Below are 15,178 nucleotides of genomic sequence, written 5' to 3'. Positions count from 1 at the left end.
AAGTACGGTGGTAAAGCCATAGGATTGAAAGGAAGGATGCACGTCGTATGTGACAGATGTGACAGAAGAACGATATGAGGGAAACATGATGCTCGCTGGTAGATTTCCATCCTGTCGTCAGATTCGAGTTGACCTCAATAAAAATAGAAACACTAAGCAGCCCAGGCGAACAGCACAGATTGAACACAGAGATCTACAGCAGCGCAGCCTACAGGCTGAGATACTACCACGCTCACCACTCTTCATCAACCCATAATTGTCTTAACATTAGAAGGCTGTGCCTCCACGTGATAAAATCAGTCTCATCGCAGGCATTTCATCGGTGTCTTCCAACATCTCATACGGAGAGATGACAACGGATCTGAAGTTGCGGTGTGGATTATTTCCTGACTTCAAACAATCTCCCACGTCATACTCGGAACTCCGGAGCAGTCAACTATCTTTCTACAGAGCCCACTCCGATACTGAAGAGCCTAATATGAGCTTTATTTTATTTTATTTTATTTTCTAATATGAGCTTTTTAAGGGAAGAAAACAATCCTGATCAACAGAACAGCCGACATGCAGTGTAGACGTAGGCAGTGTCATTCCTCTTCCATATTGCCAGCCACACAACCAAAGCACGTGCACTACAATGTGGCTAGAAGCGGGTGGGATCACCGCGGACCATGACCCCAGCCCTGATGAGGCTCCCAGTGGCCACGTGGGCAACCCTTATGCTTCGGACAGGAACGGACGAGCCGAGCACAGCTGATGGGCTCCAGCATCCTGCATGGTTTCAGGAGAACGGATGTCAAGGTCACAAGCTGAGTGTCTGGCTCGAGCGTATCTGTAGACGCCTTCTTAAAACAGAATGCTTCATTCCTTAGCGGCTGTGACGTGTGGTTATAAGAAAAACATACAATGAAATGATTGCTCTGAGTTGCGAAGCGAGGCAAGCAGGGCTTTCACGCTCCTGCCCTGATGCGAACACCCACAGGCCCGCAGCAGGTGAGCTGAGCCGGCTTCGGCCAACCACGCACACACCGGTGCAGGATGGGAGGTCGACAACACAGCTCGTTTGCATGCACCTGAGTCTACCCCCCCGGGTACTAGGAGCTCGTGATCAAGCTCTCTGGTGCACCCTGTGTCAGGGACGAGGAAGCAGGACTCAGGGTGGCACCCGAATTTGCCAATGACACCTTGTGCGTGGAGCCGCCAACAAGAGCCCACCGAGCACTCCATACCATGGAGACAAGCCACACAGAAAAGCAAAATGACGGCATCTGCAGTTGTTCCCTAAACATCACCCAACAAAGAAACGGGGACTCACCACCTTCAGAGTCCCAGGGATGACATTTTGCCGCGTATAGCCCACAACCACGCGACATGATGAGCCATCGCTCGCAGTCGGGCCCAGGAGATGCTGAGCGCCGCGGCCACACAGGCACCCGTGCTTCCGACACCCGAGGGCTCCCAGCGCGCGTGCCTGCTGAACACTGGTCCTCTACGAGACCTGAAGCTACGCGATCAACGGTGGCAAGGCCCCTCCTCGCACAGGAGAACGTATATGCCCGGAAACTTATTTTCGCCAACTTCCGAAATCGCAGAACAAGTGAAAGTACAAATGAACGCACGTATACTCGTTCACCTACCTTTACTAACTGCTTATGCTTTGCAAAAATGGCTTGTTTCGCCTCTGTGTGGACACACGCACGTAGACACACGTGCACCTACATGCATACACTTTGGCTGCATCACGAGATTCAGAAAGCACACGACACGTGTTTGCCTATCATGATGCTTCACAGGGACGTGCAGAGATCATACCCGTGGTGCTCTAAACAGCCGCACGTCCACAATAGGGACGTTTCCTCCAGAGGCACAACGCGGTCAGAGCAACCTCGCACACCAACACTCAATCCGTCGACTCACGAGGACACAGTCCCTGAATAGCTGTCCCACCTGGGCTCCTTTACCCATCCAGGACCCGTTCCACATTCGGGTACCGCTGTTCTGTTCCTCCATCCTTGTAAATCTGGAGCAGCCCCTGACCTTTCTTGGCGTCCCATGACACTATTTTGGAAGAATCCAGGTCAATCGTGTTTTACAAGGTGCTACACTCGGGGTTCGTGGACGCATCTCCTTGTGCACAGATTCCGGCGGAAGGCTTTGGGCAGGGACACGACACACGGGCGATTTCGTGTCCCGGCAGCTGCTTATCAGAAGACACGTGACACGAAGGTGCCCAGGGCCGGTGATCCCTCGGTCAAAGGTGCCATCTCCACACCGCTTGATCTTCTCTCACGAAGGATCTGATGATGAACCATCTCTCATTTGCTTTTTCTGAGACACGCAGTCTCCATAATTTTTTTTGGGGGGGGGCTGGAACGATCTTAACCCTCAACGCTGCTTATTATCACGAGTATTTGCTGCCACAAAATATCCTTCCTAAGGATGTACAGTCCCCTTGAAAAATCTTTTCATTGTCACCAAAGGATTAAAAAGAATGACTATCCTGGTATATATTTAAAGCAGAATAAATCAAGAGACTGCTGGCAGGTCTTGTCAAATAACGTGATGTCTCACGAAACGGAAATTTTTTTTTAGGGTTTCATAAGAAAAGTTTAATTTCACTCAGCCTTTTTTTAGAGGGAGGAGGAAAGAAAAATATCAGAGATAAGATGAAAGTATTTTGTTGATGATCAACAACCCACTTAAGGACAGGGGAAAGGTTTAATATGTTGTATTCAAGAGCCCTGGATTTTATTTTATTTATTTATTTTTTTTGAGCCCTGGATTTTGAATTGTGAGGTACATTAAAGTACCCCGTGAGGATGGCTTTTTCGTTGGTAAGATATAATGGATATTGTTATTAGGTATTTAGGCACAGATATTTTAGTCCCCACTGAAAGACTCCCACATCAGAACATTAAGAAAGAATAATGAATGTTGTATTAGTTTATCATGAATTAATCATGAGCCTTTTCAGCTGCATACTTCTAATTAGCTACTGAGTCTGTCAATTTTTTCTGAGCTCTTCTAGCTGGGCCCAAAGAATGTCCCCTCCAGACTAAAATGACACATGCACCACAAAAAAAAAAAAAAAAAAAAAAAAAAGGTACTCAAACAATCTCCCTGCAAAATGTACAGTTATTTTCTAGGGGAATAAAAATAAAACTCTTCTTAGCAGGTGCTTTCGGCTTTGAAAGCTATGTCGGAACTGGGAGCCAGCTCCTGCCTTAACAAGAAGTCGAGAAAATAAATGATTTTTCAAAGCCCTAGAAAAAGTTTGTTTCTGAAACAAAGAAAAGGAACAAACGAGCCTTTTAAGGAACAAATTACAGAAATCACAATAGAAAATGAATCTGTTAAGCCGCTAAGTATTAAGCATGAACCGCAAGCCAAGGCTTTAAGCCTCCTGGGACGTTTACTCCAATAGGAGAATCCTCTGCTGTGGGGTTTCAATGTAATAGAAAAAAAAAATCCTAAAAGGTCTTTCTCTCTTTGTTCTCTTTAATTCTTATTCTAACGCAGATCCTTGAAAGTAAAACACCACTGAGTGTTGCAGGAAGAGAGAGATTAAGTGAGCGATGGGGGGGTGGGGCTGGGGGTTCTGCACCTGAGGCCCGGGGCTAAGTGGAGCAGGGGCGGTGCAGAGCTGTGTGGGCGGGATGCAGGATGCAGCATGTGGAGCAGCACCTGGGCCTCTGCCCACCAGATGCCACCAGCAAAACTCCTCCAGGGTATGAGACCAAAAACGCCTCCCCACTTGCCAGACTGCCACCCCCGAGGGCAAGGTCGCCCTGCTGGAGGACTGCCTGCCTGCCATCAGCAACGCCACCGTCCACACTGCAGTTCTGGGCACGGTTACATCTCTCGGCCTCCGTCACCTTCGGTGCTGGGATCACCCTGGTCATCACCGGCTCTGTCCTTCCAACAACATCACCCTTTACTTTTCAGTCACCCTGGGCACCCCCATGTTACAGGAGGAAACGTGGACACAGAGCGCTTAGTCAGCTTCCCAGGGACACGAGGCCAGCGGGACGAGAGCTGCGATCCCAATGCCAGGAACCTGTGAGCCCATGAGGTGGCTCTGTCTGTGGAGCCCTCCCAAGGCCACTGTGAGCCCATACCTTCTCTCAAAGCATCTCTGTGCACATTTCTCCAAGCCCGGTGCCCCACGGGACACTGACACGGTCTGAGTGTCTAACAGCACCCACCCTGCAGACGGAGCCGCCCTGTCCTCCGCACGCACCCCCACCAGGGGGAGGCGCTCCTCCTGCAGGAAGGGAGCTGGCCTGTCCCTCCTTACTCACCCCCACCAGGGGGAGGCGCTCTTCCTGCAGGAAGGGAGCCGGCCCGTCCCTCCTCATGCACCTCTACCAAGGGGAGGCACTCCTCCTGTAGGAAGGGAGCTGGCCCGTCCCTCCTTACTCACCTCCACCAGGGGGAGGTGCTCCTCCTGCAGGAAGGGAGCTGGCCCGTCCCTCCTCATGCACCTCTACCAAGGGGAGGCGCTCCTCCTGCAGGAAGGGAGCTGGCCTGTCCCTCCTTACTCACCCCCACCAGGGGGAGGCGCTTCTCCTGCAGGAAGGGAGCTGGCCTGTCCCTCCTCATGCACCTCTACCAAGGGGAGGCACTCCTCCTGCAGGAAGGGAGCTGGCCCGTCCCTCCTCATGCACCTCTACCAAGGGGAGGTGCTCCTCCTGCAGGGAGCTGGCCCGTCCCTCCTCATGCACCTCTACCAAGGGGAGGTGCTCCTCCTGCAGGAAGGGAGCCGGCCTGTCCCTCCTCATGCACCTCTACCAAGGGGAGGTGCTCCTCCTGCAGGAAGGGAGCCAGCTTGTCCCTCCTCATGCACCTCTACCAAGGGGAGGTGCTCCTCCTGCAGGAAGGGAGCCGGCTTGTCCCTCCTCATGCACCTCTACCAAGGGGAGGTGCTCCTCCTGCAGGAAGGGAGCTGGCCCGTCCCTCCTCATGCACCTCTACCAAGGGGAGGTGCTCCTCCTGCAGGGAGCTGGCCCGTCCCTCCTCATGCACCTCTACCAAGGGGAGGTGCTCCTCCTGCAGGAAGGGAGCCGGCCTGTCCCTCCTCATGCACCTCTACCAAGGGGAGGTGCTCCTCCTGCAGGAAGGGAGCCAGCTTGTCCCTCCTCATGCACCTCTACCAAGGGGAGGTGCTCCTCCTGCAGGAAGGGAGCCGGCTTGTCCCTCCTCATGCACCTCTACCAAGGGGAGGTGCTCCTCCTGCAGGAAGGGAGCTGGCCCGTCCCTCCTCACTCACCCCCACCAGGGGGAGGCGCTCCTCCTGCAGGAGGGAACCTGTCTGTCCCTCAGGTGTTGGAAGCAAAGCAGTTGAGATCAACAAGCAGAGCCATAAGCAGAACCGCTCCGCCACTAGTTGTAGGGCTGGCACTTCTGGAGTCACCTAGAGGTCTCAAAAATGCCTTACTCCATTTATAAAACCCCCACCCCACATTGCTTGCGTGTCCCCCACATGTGCCATGTACTTCTGCTGTCAGAGAGCGTGCACGGCCGTCCTTCGGGGCACCCTGCTTGTCTAGAAAGCATGTGTGCCCCACCCGATGCTCCTCTTGGGCAGACAGGACCTCTCATGGGAAAGTCCCTTCCGAACAAAAGGGACGGGCGGGCTCCACGTTCCCGTCGTCCCCACCACGCCAGATCCTCCACGACGCCACCCTAGTGCTCTCAGGTACTCACACGTGACTCAAGCAATGGTCACGGGGAGGCGAGCACCGGGGCCACAGGCAGTGGTAACACAGTGGAGGGACCTCGCGGGTACTTGCTCTACTCACACTGGTACCGACTCAAGCTCGTCTCGGGCGGTTGTCCTCAAAGATCGTCGCGTCCGAGGCCACCGCGTGCGGGCACAGTGGCGGGAGAGGCTCTCAGCAGACGCGATCGAGGGGCCCCGGGCTCAGCCTGTGAGTTCATTCAAAGGAAGAAGAATCAGACGCTGCAAGGGCACATGCTGAGATGCTTCCGTGCAACAAGCCCCTTCTTCCTGGAGGATGTCCCTTCCCGCACGGCTCGTTCCACTCTCCGCCTAATCACCGCTTGCCTCCAGGCCTTGGCTGACTAGCCACCACCCCTGAGAAGCCCCCCTGATTACAAACACCAAGCAAATGTATGCCCCCATGGCTAAGTGCCGCAGCACCTGGTTCCCCCTGGGGAGCCTTCGTCACTAGGTGCATAATGATGCATGTAGGTGGTTTCTTCTTATTTGCTATGTGTCCTTCCTGCAGGCTCTAAGGATCAAGAGCTCAGGGGCCACTTGTTCGCCGCAGCAGCTCTCAGCAAGTATCTTCTGAACAGAGCAGGGCTTGCAAACGCTCACTCGCGGGACCATCCCTTCTCTGTTTTTATAACCAAGGGAGCACGTTTCTCACATTTTTAAATGGTTGAAAAAAAGCAAACTTTGTGGTGTGTGAGGAGTGGATGAAATCCGTATTTCAGTGTCCACAAAGACGGTGTGCTAGAACACGACCGCCCCACTCGGTGGCTTGATCATCAGTGGCTGCTTCCACGTGGTCACGTCGGAGTTCACCAGCCGCACAAGAGCGTGTCTGGCTGCACAGCTGAAAATATTTACTGTCCGACTCTCCACGCAGAGTTCTTCGACGTGCTCTCGAGTCCTGCCCGTGAAGGCGGACTTGAATCTACCCAAGTCTATGTATTTTTAGTTCGTTGGCATTTAGCATATGCCTTGAAACAATTATAAATCCATTGTTCAAGCTTTAAAACATGAAGTATGATCCCACCTGTTAAGTCATATTCACAAGAGAACAGCGCACTGGAAAAAAATTACTATTCTGTGGATTTTTGTAAATACCGATCGTGCTTTATGGAAGTTAAGCTTCCAACAACAATTTCTCAGGTTCAATCAGTGTCCCAGAAATGTTATCCATCCCCCCGCCCCAGAGATGGCATTTGAAACCGTAATCAATCTTCCCCATGGCATTTCATGGCGGATTCTTGTTGAAACGGAATGCTGTGCTGTCAGCTCTGATCCTTAACCTCCCACTGCTGGGAGGACAGAGCCAACGGGTAGGGTCATCTCGTCAGCCCACTCACCATGACATTGTTCGGCAAGACTAAGATCGTATGCATGTGGGTTTGAACATTCAGGTGACTCCCCCTTGCAAGGCAGGAGAGATCCAAATCACCATTTTCCTTTCTCTTGCCCACTCCTTTTATTTACAGAAAATAGATTTCGAGGTAACAGCATGGAAACCCTTTGACCCATGTTAGATACTTTGTGCTTACTACCCCTGGGGAGTGATGAAGAAGAAGAAACAGAGAGGAGGAGATTAAGTCACAATGCCTATCACAGCGGTATTACTGCAAGAAACACCACCTGCAGAAGGGGACCAGCACAGGATATCTAACGGCCCAGGCTCAAAGGACAGTTTTCAAAACAGTAGTGGAATCGTTCTCACCCAGGGGTGATTCCGCCCCACGGGGGTCATTAGGCAATGTCTATAGACATTGTTGGTTCTCACGATTGGGTAGGTACTACTGGCATCCAGTGGGTAGAGACCAGAGATGTTCTTAAATATCGTATGATGCACCGGACAGCCCCTCAACAGAGAGAATCACCCACCCAGCCTTCCACCACAAAGAGTGTGCTGGTCCCCAAAGCCATCAAGTCAAGGTTTGGAAACTGCACGACACTGGTCCAATAATCACTAAAGTGGGTGTGATCACAGAGGTAGGAAAAGAAGCTGGGAGGGGAGCGACGGGTCACGTCCAGTTTCTGCCAACAATCACACGCAGCAACAAGGTATGTATCAATGATGGTCCCACTGTTGTTAGGGTAAGTCACACAAAAATACGACTATTTAGAGATAACTTACAATCCAAGTTATAGTCACAGAACAAAACACTGAAGACCAAGAGGTGACGTCTGCTTTATTATCAGGAACCCGTACGCTGATGAGTTGCTGAATTCACAAATCATAAGCATGCTTCACTACCCCTTCCTGTCTCTGTTGATCTATCACCATCCTAACTGTCATGTACTCGGTCATCGGTCCATCACTCTCCAGCCCCTCTCCATTCAGTTGTCTAAGACTGCAAACCACAACAGGGGTCTAAGGATGTAGTCGGCATCCACCAACCCCTGTCCTTGATTTTGAGATGTAAAAAGCCCTGGAAATTAGAAAATGTTTGAGAACTCCAAGTTGTACGGGGCAGCAAAACCCAACCTGAAGAGACTGGCGGTATCCGATTGTTATGTTAACCTCCCAGCCTCTGCTACCGGCTAGGACGAAGCTGCTTTACTGTGACACCAGGCTTAATTGCACTGGGAAACTGCCCAGAAGAGTTCAAGACACCCCACGAGTAGCAGTGAGGGGAAGGAGAGGAAGCGTCTCTCACCAGCGATGGTGGCCATGTAGACTACAGTCGTACTTTACACACACAAGCCAAGTGTGAATAGTCAGAGGACCGACTGAAGGGGTTTAAGAAGCTAATGGAAACCCACAGTGAAAACCATCTTCTGAACACGAAGCAGTGGGATATGGTGCTGAGGACTCTGCAAGGAGAAGACCCTTGGGGATGCCACAGCAAGCATCCTGACACCAAGTGAAGACAGAGGTCACCTTCCCTGGCAGCTGCTCGTCCTGTTGGGAACGGATGGCTCTCAGCTAAGTGTGTCTTTGGGAACTGCTCTCAGCCAGAGAGAGCAGGGACCTTCCCCAAGGTGATGCCATTCCCCCACCTTTGACGTGGCTGGGCCCAAACGTGCACCCTCATTTCTTCAAAGTGAGACAACTCTGAGGGCCGTACTAGCTCCAGAGCTCCCTCCCAAACACGCTGAGGTCTTTGTCATGAAGGCATGACAACCCAACTTCTCCCTCTGCCTCATTTTCCTTACAAGTGTGGATCCTAAGAACTCCCACCATCACCACCAAAACTCGCCTTGTCCCATAATCTATTTCCTGGGTCTCAACACAAAACAAGAGCTGATGAGAGCTTTAGTCCTCAATACATGTACAATATGATGAAACCGCCCCAGCTTCCCGCCAACCTATAACCGTAGGCAAACCCTCAAAAGCGATGGGAGTGAGGTCTTCAAGCTCAGCCTGCTGGTCCCTAGGTGTGTCAATACCTCAGGCAAAGGCAGGATAGAGCACTCATTGATTAGAAAAACCAACAGTCAAGATGATTGCTATGTGGACTCAATTTCTTGTCTCATCATCATGTGAAGAAGGACTTTCCAGAGAATATTTTCTGAGTAATCCAAGGACCAGCATACCAATAAGAAATATGCTGGGCTAGGTGCAAACCATGAAATAATAGAGTTTCTGGTGTTCCTGCTCACATAGTTCCTATGAAATGCAACGCTTTAGGTACTTATTTGCTCTTTAATGTGAAATCTATGCTATGGCCTTTTGAGCAAGGAATTTTGCAAATAAACATTTTCTACAACTGTTTGTTTGCTACACTAATAAGCACAAGGATAATAGTGGTGTTAATGATCATAAACTTCTCAACAAGAGTGAAAAAAAAATCCCACAGAACAAGTTTTGGCCAAGTATGACTTGTGGGCTAAACATAGCCCACTGCCTATTCTTGTAAATAAGGTGTTACTGGACACAGTCACGTCTATGCCTTCATATACCACCTAAGGCTACTTTTCCACTGCTAGCAAATGGGGTCCTCAAAGCCGACAATACTTACCATGTGGCCCTATATGGGATGTGCTTGCCAACCCCTGACCTACATACAGTTGAAATGTGACCTGTTGATTGTTGGCCTCAGGAACCAGAGATGATGGTAGTTTAACAAGACAGATGACAATGAAAGATGTCTTTTAGAGGCTTGCCTTTCACGATACCATTCATCTCTGGAGACTCTTATCCCCTAGCCTTGATCACATGGCTACCTACCACCTAATGAGAGCCCTATGGTGGCCCTAGAGTACCCTCTTCATGAAAGGTAATCAAGCATCCAGAGATCATGAACATACATTACAGGGACACATACAGATAATTGACTTATTTTGACTTGGCTGTATCCGATGTTTTTCTTAGAAATAAAATTATTCAGGGTATTGAGACTCTATTATCATACAGTTTCATTTATTATTTCTATATTACTATAAAAATATAGTTTCAATGAACAATGACAGCACTTGTTGTCTTCATATACCGCATTTGGAGGGATAGTCATACATTTTTCTGCAGGAATACTAATGTGTTTGATTACTGAGTGCTGTCCCCACTTGATGAGGGTGTTCTGTGACATACGGCAAAGGCATGTACTATCCTCATAAAATATGCATAATTCTGATTTCTAACATACATCAGGCCCTCAAGGCTACAGATAAGAAATCGTAGATGTATATCGATATTCAGCATACGCTGAAAGCTTGTGTTACCTGGGATGGTGGAAATATTGGGAGTTAATCAGAGTATCAAGATATCACTCCATACATGAAGAACATCTGGATTATCCAACCAAATCAGACAGTTGCATTCCTAATTCAGAGGCCCCTTTCCTGCAGACACAAATTTTTAACTGGCAAAGTACAATGAAAAAGCAACAAAAACTATGTTGTATTTCCCATTTCACATGGTGGACACTCAGTCATATCGCTAGCAGGCTAGGTTTATTTCAAGTCCACAATCCAAAATACTATGATTTTTAGTACTTGAGTCAAACTATAAAGTAGCGTTTATGCCTGAAATAGGGCTGAGTTTTATAGATTTATGACACAAAACAAATTCCTTAAATCAGATAAACATAATAATGGTGACCCAATGGGGGAAAATAATTATAATCACCGAATTGTCTCTTGTTGCCATGGGGATGGTTTTAAATTTGCCAACCAACTTGATTTGCCTTGCCTTAGTTTTAGTCAGGCCACCTTTGGGCCTGCTCTGGATGGGACAGTTGCTATTGTTTTCAATCTATACAAAGGGTATTAAAATTTTCACAGGCTTAGTTGGCAATTTGACATTTCTAAAAAATAAATGGGAGAATATTGGAATCAACTATTCTCATCCAGGAGCTATATAAAGTAGCCAAAATCCACTGTAGATGCAATGAACAGGTCCTGTAATATGCTGTATACCACAGGTCGTAGAAAAACCTCAACTATGGAAACCAAGCCTAGCAAGATACCAATTCCAGGGCTATGACTTTATTAACTGTGGAATAACTCAACTGATCTTGGGTGAGTGATTTTGTCCCTCTGAGTCACAGCACTTGGTGGCAATGGGGGTGACGGTTACATCTCCTCTCCATAAACTGAATATATGATTTTCCATATCTTTGTATTTGCATTGTTCTAAAGGTTGGGTATAGCAGCAGACAGAGGGGGGTTTCATAAAATGTTTGCTGGATTTATATCTTAAATTCATTGTATAATGAGGTCTGGAGATTACTCTTTTTTTTTTTTTGCAGTTTTTCCATTTTCTTCTTTCTTTCTTTCTTTCTTTCTTTCTTTCTTTCTTTCTTTCTTCTTTCTTTCTTTCTTTCTTTCTTTCTTTCTTTCTTTCTTTCTTTCTTTCTTTTGATAAATTTATTTTTATTGGTGTTCAATTTGCCAACATACAGAATAACACCCAGTGCTCATCCCGTCAAGTGCCCCCCTCAGTGCCCGTCACCCATTCACCCCCACCCCCCGCCCTCCTCCCCTTCCACCACCCCTAGTTCGTTTCCCAGAGTTAGGAGTCTCTCATGTTCTGTCTCCCTTTCTGATATTTCCCACACATTTCTTTGGAGATTACTCTTGAGGAACTATGAATAGTAGTCTTTCGTAATCATAAGTTCAACACAGAACTGGAAATGAGGAGCTGTGAGAAAGGATTTCTTATAAATATCAGCATATTTTAAAAAGGCAGTAAGATAGCATGTATACAGTTGTCAGCAATCCCTGCCATGCCTTGGCGTGGAGATGCATGACTCTAAATTCTGTCTCCATTGTCACATGGACTTCCTCCTATATGTCTGCACATCATCCTCCTTCCATAGATGTCTGTCTAGTAGTCTCATTATAAGGACACCAGTCATCTTGGATTGGAGCCCATCTCACTCCACTATGACCACACCATAACTTCACAAGTATTTATTTACATCTGCAATGACTCTATTTCCAAATAACGTCATATGCTGAGGTTCCAGCAATAACATGGTTTGGAGGAATCACTACTCAGCCTACTACAAGCAGCCTTCTTTAAGGATGGATGTGTGTTGGCAGCAGGCTGGGGGCAGATATCTGGTCTGACTGCAGGCCCTACCCACCAACGAAAGCTTCTCAGGACAACATGGGGAAAGCGTCCTGCAGTTTGGTGTTATTGCATATCTGAAAAATGCATGATCTGAGCTGCTCAAGTCCAAGGTGACCACAGATTGGCCCCTAACAACACAGGGATCGAACCCTGTCCAGATACAAAAGGAGCCATTGCAGACAATTGGCATGAAGGCAAACACAGCTCAGCCACAACAGTGGGGTGCACAGAAGACACGTAGGAGATACCCCTGAAGCACCAGGTTCTGGTGATCAGGGCACACTGCAATACGGTGTGCTACAGGATCTCTTCTACATAAGGCAACTACTTTCGAGAGCAGGAGACACAGGTGACTTTCCTAACACACCAAAAAATGTGCAGAGAATTAGAGAAACCAAGGAGACAAATGAAGAAACAGCACAAAATCCTAGCAAGAAAGCTAAGCAAAACTGAGATAAGCAACATGCTTGGTAGAGAATTAAAAGTGATCTCGGTAGCACCCTCAACGAGACAGAAAATATAAAAATGAACCAATCAGAGGTGAAGAACTCAAGAACTGAAATTAGAAACACACAAGACGAAATAAATATTAGACTAGAGGAAGCAGAAGAATGAATCAGTGAGCTGGTGGACAGAGTAATGGAAAGCAATCAAAGTGAGTGAGTGAGAGAAAAATAATAAAAAATGAAAACAGACTAAGGCAAACAAAAGTTTAAGGAATTCATCACCACTAAACCAGCCATATGAGTGAGATATGTTAAAGGGGACTCTTTGAGCAGAAAGGAAAGGCCACAAGTAAGAAGAGTAGGAAGCACAAAAGCTGTAAAATTAAGTATATCCATAAAAGTCAGTCAAGGGATTCACAGAATAAAAGGATGTAAAGTATGACACCATATACCTAAAATGTGGCTGACAGAAGAGTAAAGAATAGATATAAACCTAAACATCCATCAATTTAATATATGCATAAGATGTTATATATAAACCTAATGATAACCACAAATCAAAAGCAGAATAGATACACAAAAAATTAAGTGCATCACTAAAGAGAGCCAGCAAGCCCTGAGAGGAACTCTCAGAAAGAAGGAACAGACAAAAACTATAAAAAGAACTATAAAACAAGCAACAAATGGTAATTAGTACATACCTATCAATAATTACTTGCAATGTGAATGGACTGAATGCTGCAATCAAGACGTAGGGTGATGGAATGGATAAAAAAGCAAGACCTATGTATATGTTGCCTACAAGACTTACGTCAGATCCAAAGATAGAAGCACATCAAAAGTGAAGGATGGAAAAGCATCTATCAAACGGAAGTGAAAGGAGAGCCAAGGTAGCAGTAGTTATACCAGAAAAAAAATACACTTTAAGACAAAGACTGTAACAAGAGATGAAGAAAGACAGTGCAACTGTAAAGCGAATAATCCAAGGAAAGGATAAAATAATTCTAAATATTCACGCACCCAACATGGGAGCACCCAAGTATATAAAGCAGCTATATAAAGTATATATATATATATATATAAATATATATTTATATATATATATATATATAAAGTAACAAATATAAAGGAAGTAAGCCAAAGTAGTACAATAAGAATAGGGAACTTTAACATCCCACTTACATTAATGGATAGGTCATCCGAGTTGAGAATCAAGAAGGAAAGAGTAGCTTCGAATGACACGCTGAACCAGATAGACCTAAGAGACGTATTCACAACATTTCACCCTAAAACAGCAGAACACACCTATCTTTCCAAGTGCACACAGAACATTCTCCAGAAGAGATCACAAATCATGCCACAAGAGAAGTCTCAACACGTTTATCAAAATAACGTCTCAACACCACATCAAAATAAAAAGCTTCTGCTCAGCAGAGGAAACCATCAACAGAACGAAAAGCAACCTCCTGAAAGGGAAAAGATTATTATAAATGATTTGTCCAATAAACGGTTAGTATCCAAAATATATAAAGAACTTATACAACTCAACAGACAAATAAACAGAAAATCCAACTTTATAAAATGGGCGCAAGACACGAATAGACATTTCTCCAAAGATGACACCCGGATGGCCAACACACACGCAGGAAGATGCTCAACATCATTCATCAGCGGGGAAGTGCGTATCAAAACCACAGCGAGGTATCAGCTCACACCTGATCAGGATGGCTAAAACCAGAAACGCATGAAAGGAGTGTCGGTGAAGATGTGGAGAAAAACCCTATGCACTGTTGGTGGGAATGCAACCTGGTGCGGCCACTGCGGAGGTTCCTCAAAAAATTAAAAATAGAATTACCATGTGATTTAGTGATTCCATTACTTGGTATTTACTCAAAAAATATTAAAACACTAATTTGAAAAGACAACATGCACCTCAATGTTTATTGTAGCATTATTCACAACAGCTAAATTATAGAAGCAACTCAACTACCCATTGGTAGATGAATGAGGGATAAAGAAGATGTAGTGTGTGTGCGTGCGTGTGCGTGCCTATGGTGGAATAAAAAACAGATTCTAGGGACGCCTGTGTAGCCTATGGTGGAATAAAAAACAGATTCTAGGGACGCCTGTGTAGCCTATGGTGGAATAAAAAACAGATTCTAGGGACGCCTGTGTAGCCTATGGTGGAATAAAAAACAGGTTCTAGGGATGCCTGTGTAGCTCAGTGGTTGAGTGTCTGCCTTTGGCTCAAGGTGTGATCCTGGCGTCCCGGGATCGAGTCCCGCATCGGGCTCCCTGCATGGAGCCTGCTTCTTTCTCTGTCTATGTCTCTGCCTCTCTCTCTGTGTATCTCTCATGAATAAATAAATAAAATCTTAAAAAAAAAAAAAGAAACAGATTCTAAACTCTCGAGAAGAAACTGATGGTCATCAGAGGGGAGGCGGGTGCGGGGGATGGGTGAAAGAGGTGATGGGGATGAAGGAGTGCACT

General features: G+C 46.9%; 1 protein-coding gene across 7 annotated transcripts in view; it reads right to left on the bottom strand.

Annotated features, from left to right (window-relative positions):
* STS (steroid sulfatase) overlaps positions 1 to 15,178 on the bottom strand; it is a 279,363-nt gene that overhangs the window by 236,070 nt on the left and 28,115 nt on the right. For 2 of the 7 annotated variants that reach the window (XM_072743583.1, XM_072743582.1), the window contains exon 2: positions 5,799 to 5,925. The exons of 4 other annotated variants lie outside the window; for them this stretch is intronic. The gene's annotated coding sequence lies outside the window, so the exon portion shown is untranslated. Of the gene's footprint in view, positions 1 to 5,703; positions 5,926 to 15,178 lie in introns of all 7 variants that reach the window. One more of the 7 variants, XM_072743584.1, reaches the window with a different exon arrangement.

This window comes from Vulpes vulpes, chromosome X (assembly GCF_048418805.1).
Source record: "Vulpes vulpes isolate BD-2025 chromosome X, VulVul3, whole genome shotgun sequence".
In the NCBI taxonomy this organism is placed as follows: domain Eukaryota; kingdom Metazoa; phylum Chordata; class Mammalia; order Carnivora; family Canidae; genus Vulpes; species Vulpes vulpes.
The sequence above is the reverse complement of the archived record's forward strand: the minus strand, read 5'-3'. Positions and strand labels throughout refer to the sequence as shown.